Consider the following 8101-nt stretch of genomic DNA (forward strand, 5'->3'; position numbering starts at 1 on the left):
TAAAGCCTTGACCTGGCGGGAACATGTGTTTGTTCCAAGTTTGTTCACGTAAGTTGACCTATGACGTCATTGTGTCACCCTTCAATCTACCTCAGTACCTACTCCTTACGTCGTCGTCGGTTGGTATTGTACCGCATTTCGAATTGATCGGCCTTTGCTGACCTAATGCCCTTAGACAGCTGAATAAGTCTTGCATGTAGAACTTGTGTGAGAAGAAGTGATTAGTACGTACTCGACCTATTAGTTAATGTATTTTCCTTTGCGTGAAGCTATCTAATTAATAATAATATAGCTTTTTTACCAAGTAATAAGAGACGCTAAAATTAGTTCATTCAGAACTAGCGAGACGCCCTGGCTTCACATGGGTAGCTTATTACAATTTCATAGGGATCTCTAATTTTTTTTTGAAAATAAAATGCAGCCTATGTTATTCAGGAATAATGTAGTTTTCTACTGGAGAAAGAATTTTCATAATCATTTCAGTAGTTCCCAGATATTACCCCTTACAAACAAACTTACACACTTACTAATATTGTAAGGCGGTAAAGCCTTACAATATTAGTATAGATAATAAAGCTGGTTTAGATGTATCTTAAAAGTAGGTAGGTATTTTAGTGTTTAAACTAACTTAACTAGGCAACTAATCAAAAAATCCGTCTTAATATTATACCTATATAATATTTTATAATGAAAGTATGTGGTTCACAGTAAAGCCTGAGAAAACATAATGCACTTTTGCGTACTGAATTAGCATCATTAAGTCCTATTTCTGAATACCTGAACGCGTGAAACCGCACTACGCGTAGACAGCCTACGGCGCTACGCGATTTGGCGCCGCGCCGTTTTCCTGCTCAAATGGAACGTCTTGTACGCAAATCACGTTGGGAGCTTTAGTGATTACTTAATAAGCGTCGAGCGAGCTTACAGATTTAAAAATCCGAGCAACAGTGTCGCGTTGCAGTGTTGAGTTTCGGTCCTAATTTCTATTTCCTGTTCGATATCAACTTTAGGTTGTCTTTCCACCTGTGAGGCTTGTGAGACTATAACATAATTTATGATAGTATTTTACGAACACTTCAAGGAAATTCCTATATAATTTTAGGCTAAGTAAAGGCCCCAGATACGGAACCCTAAAAAGATCATAAACACATGTTTGTCTCTGTAAGCAAACCGACGACGCAATGGCGTCATAGCGTCGCGATTCAATCAGGTTCTGCTTACGACGTTCCGACCGCAATTCAGATCGACCGGGCAGGCCTAACCTGAGTCAGCTTAATTTATAGGGACATAATGGATATGAGGGGACAGTCGGAGACTGGTTAATTATGTTACCATCAATTAACTGAATGTTTGAATCTCTTGTTGCGTCACAGTGGAGCTTTGTTTCAACGTTTGGAATGTCTCTGGGAGCAAACCTACTTACTTATTATAATAAATGTGAAAGTGTGTTTGTTTATTGGTTTGTCCTTCAATAACGCTGCAACAGATCATCGGACCGACGTCATTATTTGCATGGATATAGTCAAAGACCTGAAGAGTGACATATGGTACATTTTATCCTGGAAAAATCAAAGACTTCCCACGGAATTTTAAATCCTAAATCCACAGGGACGAAGTCGCGGGCGTTAGCTAGTAGACACACAAATGGAAAAAAGTGAAACGTACGAACTATGAAATGTATTTTATTGACTGGGTAGTGCGTATTGTATGGGGTGAGTGAGACAGAGTACAGGTTATCCGACAACACCTTAGTTAATAATGATTAAAATCTTGCGGCTGATTTTTAATTAGATCTACGGAACTTTAATAGGAGTAACTTACCTTAATAATTTTGCTTTTATTTCTCTTTAAATATTCTCATAACAATTCTTAATATTACAAGTTACAAGGCTTTCTTTATAGAAATATAAAACAACTGTCTTTTCATTCCATCCGCTTCAAAGCAAAAGCTTCCTTTATTGCCAACTAGAATATACAATTCAAGAGATGCCCTATAAAATTAGGTCTTAAAGTATACAAGAAAAAGGTTTTGTAGTAATATTATGATACTTTTCAAAACTTCATCATCACAATCATGATCAATCGTCGTCTCACTACTGAGCACGGTTCTGTTCTCCGTATTTTAAAACTTAAAATCAGTAGATATAATAAATAAATAAATAAATAAAATCGTTTTATTGCAGGTTAGGGACCCATATAAACAGTAAAAAATACAAAATATAATATAAAAATTAAAATAGTTTAAAATGAAATAGTTAGTCATTTTACGTTAGGGATCTGGTGTACCCGTAGCCAGTGTTTATAGAACACATTGTCAGGGGACGCCTGAGCGACGACTTTAAGCATCTTATTTTTAGAATTGCGGACTGTTTCCCAGAAACCCGCAATTCTATTTCGTATAATGGCGTAGTAGTCCGGGACTCCAGCGTCAGCGAACATGCCCGACGCACTACAATACCTTGGCATTTTTAATAAAATGCGAAGGGCATCATTATACTGTACCCTGAGGATGTTAAAAGATCTTTTGGTGTAATTGATCCATAGTTGTGAAGTATAAAAACTCATACAATAAGCTTTAAACAATGTAACTTTAACATCCTCAGAGCACCGAGCAAATCGGCGAGCGAGCATGTTGCACCGTATTATTATGTACGTATACCGTTACGTATACCGTTGATATGTAAATAAGATTGAATTTTGTAACGTTTTTTAACCCCTGATCCAAAAAGAGGGGTGTTATAAGTTTGACGTGTGTATCTGTGTATCTGTCAGTGGCATCATAGCTTCTAAACTAATGAACCGATTTTAATTTAGTTTTTTTGTTTGAAAGGTGGCTTGATCGAGAATGTTCTTAGCTATAATCCAAGAAAATCGGTTCAGCCGTTTGAAAGTTATCAGCTATTTTCTATTTAGTGTAATCTTCACTTGTCGGGGGTGTTATAAATTTTTAATTCACACTTGTTAATAAAAAAAAAATATAGAACCAAAACAAAAGTAAAGGTACCTTGTTTTTTACCACGGAACTATTAAGGCAAAAACGAGGTTACTGTATGAAAATGGACAAACTAAACTCGGCATCGTTACTACTTATTGAGTATTGCTTTGCGGCCAATAATTGATGATTAAACGAACTTACCTTAAGTGAAGTTCTATCATAATTATACGAAGGCTTCGTCTGAAGAGATTAGGATACTTGTAGTAGCACGAACCGTGTGGCCATTTCATACACTAAGTTGAGAAATACAAAAAACAAGATAAATACTTTTTTCGTAGGTACCATAGACTATACTTCTCATAGTGACAGCACTGATCGTCATTTTCATTTAGTTTAGAGAGCTTTTTTTTTTTTTTTTACTAATTCATACACGGGTGTCTGAAAGAAAAGAAAGGGTGGGAGGGAGCTAATCTCTTCAGACGAAGCCTTCGTATAATTATGATAGAACTTCACTTAAGGTAAGTTCGTTTAATCATCAATTATACTTCGCTTCGTCTTCGAGATTAGGATACTTGTAGATCTTTAGAGATATGACATTTGTAAAAAAAATATATCATAATAGATATATTCATATAATCAATTTAATCAATTATATCAATATAACAAAACATAACAGCTTAATCTTAAGCAATAAAGAGTAAATCAAAGAATTAAATTAACTCATATTATTATTTCCAAAGAAAATAAAAATGCATTTTAAATGTAATATTAAGAATTGAGATTTAAAATTGATATTGCAAAATCATTGCTATTATCAGTTACCTCAACTCTTTGATAAAAAACGTGCGAATGACGAAACTGACCAACGCGCAGTTTTGCGTATTAAATCAATATTAATGGTATTTTTATATGCAGTAGAAGTGGAGGCATGCCTCGTTGAATAAGCTGTAAACATATTAGTATCTATTGCACTTTTATTTAAAACTTCCTTTATCCAACGACTGATTGATTGAGAACAAACTGGTTTATATGGACTTTTAAATCTGATAAACAGTTGATCATTGTTTCTTACAGAAATTGTCCAATTGACATACACTAATAAGGCCTCTGCCGGGTATATTTCTGGCTTTTTTTTTTTTTTGAAAAAAGGTACTTATAATTAAGGAGGGTTGAAAAAGAGCCAGCGCGTGAAGTTTTAATCAAATCTGGTATTTTTATAATAATTCTGCCATCAGCTTTAATTTCAATATTCTGCATATTAATTTTACTTCGTTACAAGATCTAGTAATGTTACAATTTTTTTTTTTTTTTTGTTAGTTTTTCCATACTAATCTCATCATTGGGGTACCAGCTTTCCAAAAAATTGAATACAATTGAAGGATTCCAAGTAACATTATATTTTTGCAAAGATGGGCGTAGCCGGTAGAAGCCCTTAAACAATCTAGTTAACCTATCATCTGTGCCTATCTTTGCGTTTACAATTAAAGATAAAGCAGATCTATAACTGTTTAAAGTACTTTATGAAACATTTCAGTTAAGAAAGTAATTACATGGGTAACTGCAGCTTCATAAGGATCAATATTGTGATTGTTACAAAAAATTAACCATTTTTTAAATACAACACCATATTGTTTAACAGAGTTGTCTGATATTGACGCACTCATGATGTCTAATACACTTTGTGGAACCCCTCTTCGTGAAAAACGCTGTGCGGATAACTTCGCGGCTACTAGCGTGACTTTGTGTTGCAATTGGCTGTTAAGAACAGATAATAACACGTCTGTATTGGTTCCAAATATTAACATATCACTACTTTTTTTTTTTTTTTTTAAGTGGGAACCATGATTGAGTAGGCCAGAGGGGAACAACTACTATGCCTTCAGCTTTATCTAAAATTATCTTACGAATCATTTTCAAAATTACGGATATTGGTGGGAAAGCATAAAAATTTAGTTTTTTCCAATTCAACGTAAAGGAATTTACTGCTATTGCTCCTGAGTCTCCATGCCAAGAATTATATGCATCGCATTTCTTATTTAGCCTAGTAGCAAATAAATCTATAGCTGGTCTACCAAAGTGTTCTACAATTCTACTGAAGGCATGGACAGTTAGTTCCCACTCGATATCGGGGTGCGATCGTCGCGATTCTGCGTCCGCTACTTCATTATCTTGTGAAGAGATGTAAGATGCATAGACAAAAATGTTTTTGTCCTCGCACCAATTCCATAATTTCTTGTTAATATCAGTGAGATGAGGAAATCGCACGTCACCCATTTTGTTGACATACGAACTGGCAGTTGTATTGTCGATGCGAAGAAGTATCTGACAATTATTTCGACTCTTTGCGAAGACCTTTAAACCGAAATATGCTGCCAATATTTCTAAGTAGTTGATGTGCATATTTTTCTCATCTTCACTTCATTTACCATTAGCTTTATCCTTACCACATGCTGCCCCCCATCCTGTTTTACTGGCATCGGAAAAGATTTCTAAACAGTAGGAATCATCTCTAATAGGTTTAACTGACCTTACAATATGTGTCAGCCACCATTCAAAATCTTTTGCTAAATGTTGAGGAATAGTCATATGACTGTCATAGTCCTCAGTCTTTTCTAGAGCTAGATATTTACATCGTTCGATATTCTTGGTGTATAACCAACCATATTGAACGGCGGGGCAAGATGAGGTAAGGAGACCTGCTAAACGAGTAAACTGTCGAATTGTACATCGCTTTAATTTTATAAATTTCAATATTTATTGTTTTATTAACATCCTCTTTTCATTAGTGAGAGCGATATGAAAATTTCTGGTGTCAATTATAAATCCTAAATATTTACATCTAGTTTTAGGTACAAACGAACTTTTCTCATAGTTAATTATGAAACCTAATGACTCTAAGATATCGATTGTATGAGTTACATTCTGTTAACAAGCGTGAAATGAGTCAGCAATTATACATATATCATCCAAGTAAATGGATGAAATATATCCCAAAGACCGAAGTAAGGATATTACTGGTTTCATTAACTTTGTAAAAACTAAAGGAGCTGTGTTCAATCCGAATGGGAGGACGTTAATTCGTATGTTTTATTGTTACATATGAAACGTAAATTTTTTTTTTTTTTTTTTTAATTTTTCATTTATAGGTAATAAAAAATAAGCATCCTTTAAATCTAGCGTACATAAGAATGAATTTCTCGAAATTAATTTTAAAGTTGCTCGTAAGTCCTCCATTTTAAAGTCATTCGTGGATATAAATTTATTAAGTGATTTAAGATTTAGAATAAACCGCTTTTTGCCATTCGGCTTAGGTACAAGAAAAATACTTGAAATATATTGCATATTACATGGTATGCATTCAGATATTGCACCGGAATTTAACAATTCATTAATGACACTTTCAAATTCGTTAATTTCTTCCTGAGAAAAAATTCTAGAGGACGATTTAAATTCCTGTTTCGCGGTTGTGAAAAAAGGAATTTTTTAATTTTAATAAAATAAAAAAAATTAAATTTTTAATCCACGATAAAATGACGGCGTCATTAGTAATGAGGCACCATCTGTCATAAAAAGCGGCTAGTCTACCAGCGTTGTGTCGTACCTCGACTACCGGCGTGCCTGAGTGCGCGCGGTGGTGGCCGATGCACTCGACCCCGCGGCGGCGGCGGCGGCGGCGGCGGCGGCGGCGGCGGTGGCGGCGGCGGCGGAGCTTGGTACTTGCGAGGCTGTTGCGCTGCAGGCGCTGACCTCCTTGCTGCTCCCGACTGCCTTGCCAGCGGAAGCGGAGCTTTCCCGTTTAAATACCGATATTGATTATGTTGCGACGACACAGTCTTCATTTCTGTTCCTGATTTATGTATTACTTTTGCTGCTTTTAGTGTATCGGCTAATTTTTCGCCAAAGAGAAAACTGTCAATTCCAGTGGAGTATAAATGATCCTTAATCTCTTTTTTAATAGTAGCAGTTACAAAACTTCGGCGAGACATAGACTCGACAAATTGGGAGTCACATAAGAGTTTGGTTGCGTCTAATAAAAGTTTAATGACGTCAGTCTCTTTACTTTGATTTGTAAACATTTTTGTCAAAGCTTGACTTATACAAGTTATAGCAATTGCTTGTTGGTTCTGTTTAACTTCAATAGCTTTGTCCTTTTTATCTAACGCCTCAGACAGTGCAGCCTTTATTTCTGCGTTTAATTGAGGAGATTCAATCTTGAGGCAGTTTCCTGGTGGAAAGTATTTTTCAAGGAGGAAGGATTTGGCAGACCCGTGGTCGCAATATGTTCCCAACGAACAGCTAGTTCAGTTTATATTGGAGAACTGTATTTTTTATTTTTAGAAGGGGTTTCACCTAAAAAATCCAGCATCCAGTATCCAGTACTTGTTATCCAAAATAATCGAAGTTTCAGTTGATATTACAGCTGATGTTGAGGGTAAATCGGAAATAATACCCATAATTGGATGATCCAGTTCCACTGGGGACGATTGATTCCTCGTATGCTATCGATGATAACGGCCACGTCTTCTGACATATTTGGTTGATTGTTTACAAATCAAATAATTATTTTAAATCAATTACTAAGCTTGTAACGAAGACACAGGCTCACAACCTGTGCTCAACGATATTGATGTGAAGGTATTATCCTTAAGAGATAAACTCATCACTTTTTTGTAGTAATTAATACAAAGGAAATAGTCTAAATAACTATCCTCAATGTATATTGACGTGAAGGTAACACTCTCTATCGAAGTGTACTCAACACATAATAATATTACTCGCGGTGTTCCCAGGCGGTCACCCATCCAAGTATTGACCGCGCCTGATGTTGCTTAACTTCGGTGATCGGACGAAAACCGGTGTATTCAACATGGTATGGACGTTGGCTCTCCCTTATTTTCATACCTACAAATCGATGAGCTTACCTTTTTGTAATGACAACGGCGGATTAGAATTGTCCGAAGATGAATCCGATATTGTTCGAGCACGTTTTTGTATTTTTTTTTTTCCAGTTTCTTTATTTTTCGCAGAAGATACTCATCACTACTTTTATTTTTGCGTTTAGGCATTATTAATACTCAAATTCACTACGACTTTTAAGAATATCGTGTTGAACGGCCAGGCACTAGAACGCGAATGAAAATGACGATCAGTGCTGTCACTATGAGA

The 8101-nt window shown here is 35.6% G+C and overlaps 1 pseudogene; it reads right to left on the reverse strand.

The window, feature by feature from the left end:
- Window positions 1–7698: 7698 nt before the first annotated feature.
- LOC123866548 lies at window positions 7699–7819 on the reverse strand (annotated as a pseudogene).
- Window positions 7820–8101: the final 282 nt, after the last annotated feature.

This window comes from Maniola jurtina, chromosome 6, assembly GCF_905333055.1.
Source record: "Maniola jurtina chromosome 6, ilManJurt1.1, whole genome shotgun sequence".
Classification (NCBI taxonomy): domain Eukaryota; kingdom Metazoa; phylum Arthropoda; class Insecta; order Lepidoptera; family Nymphalidae; genus Maniola; species Maniola jurtina.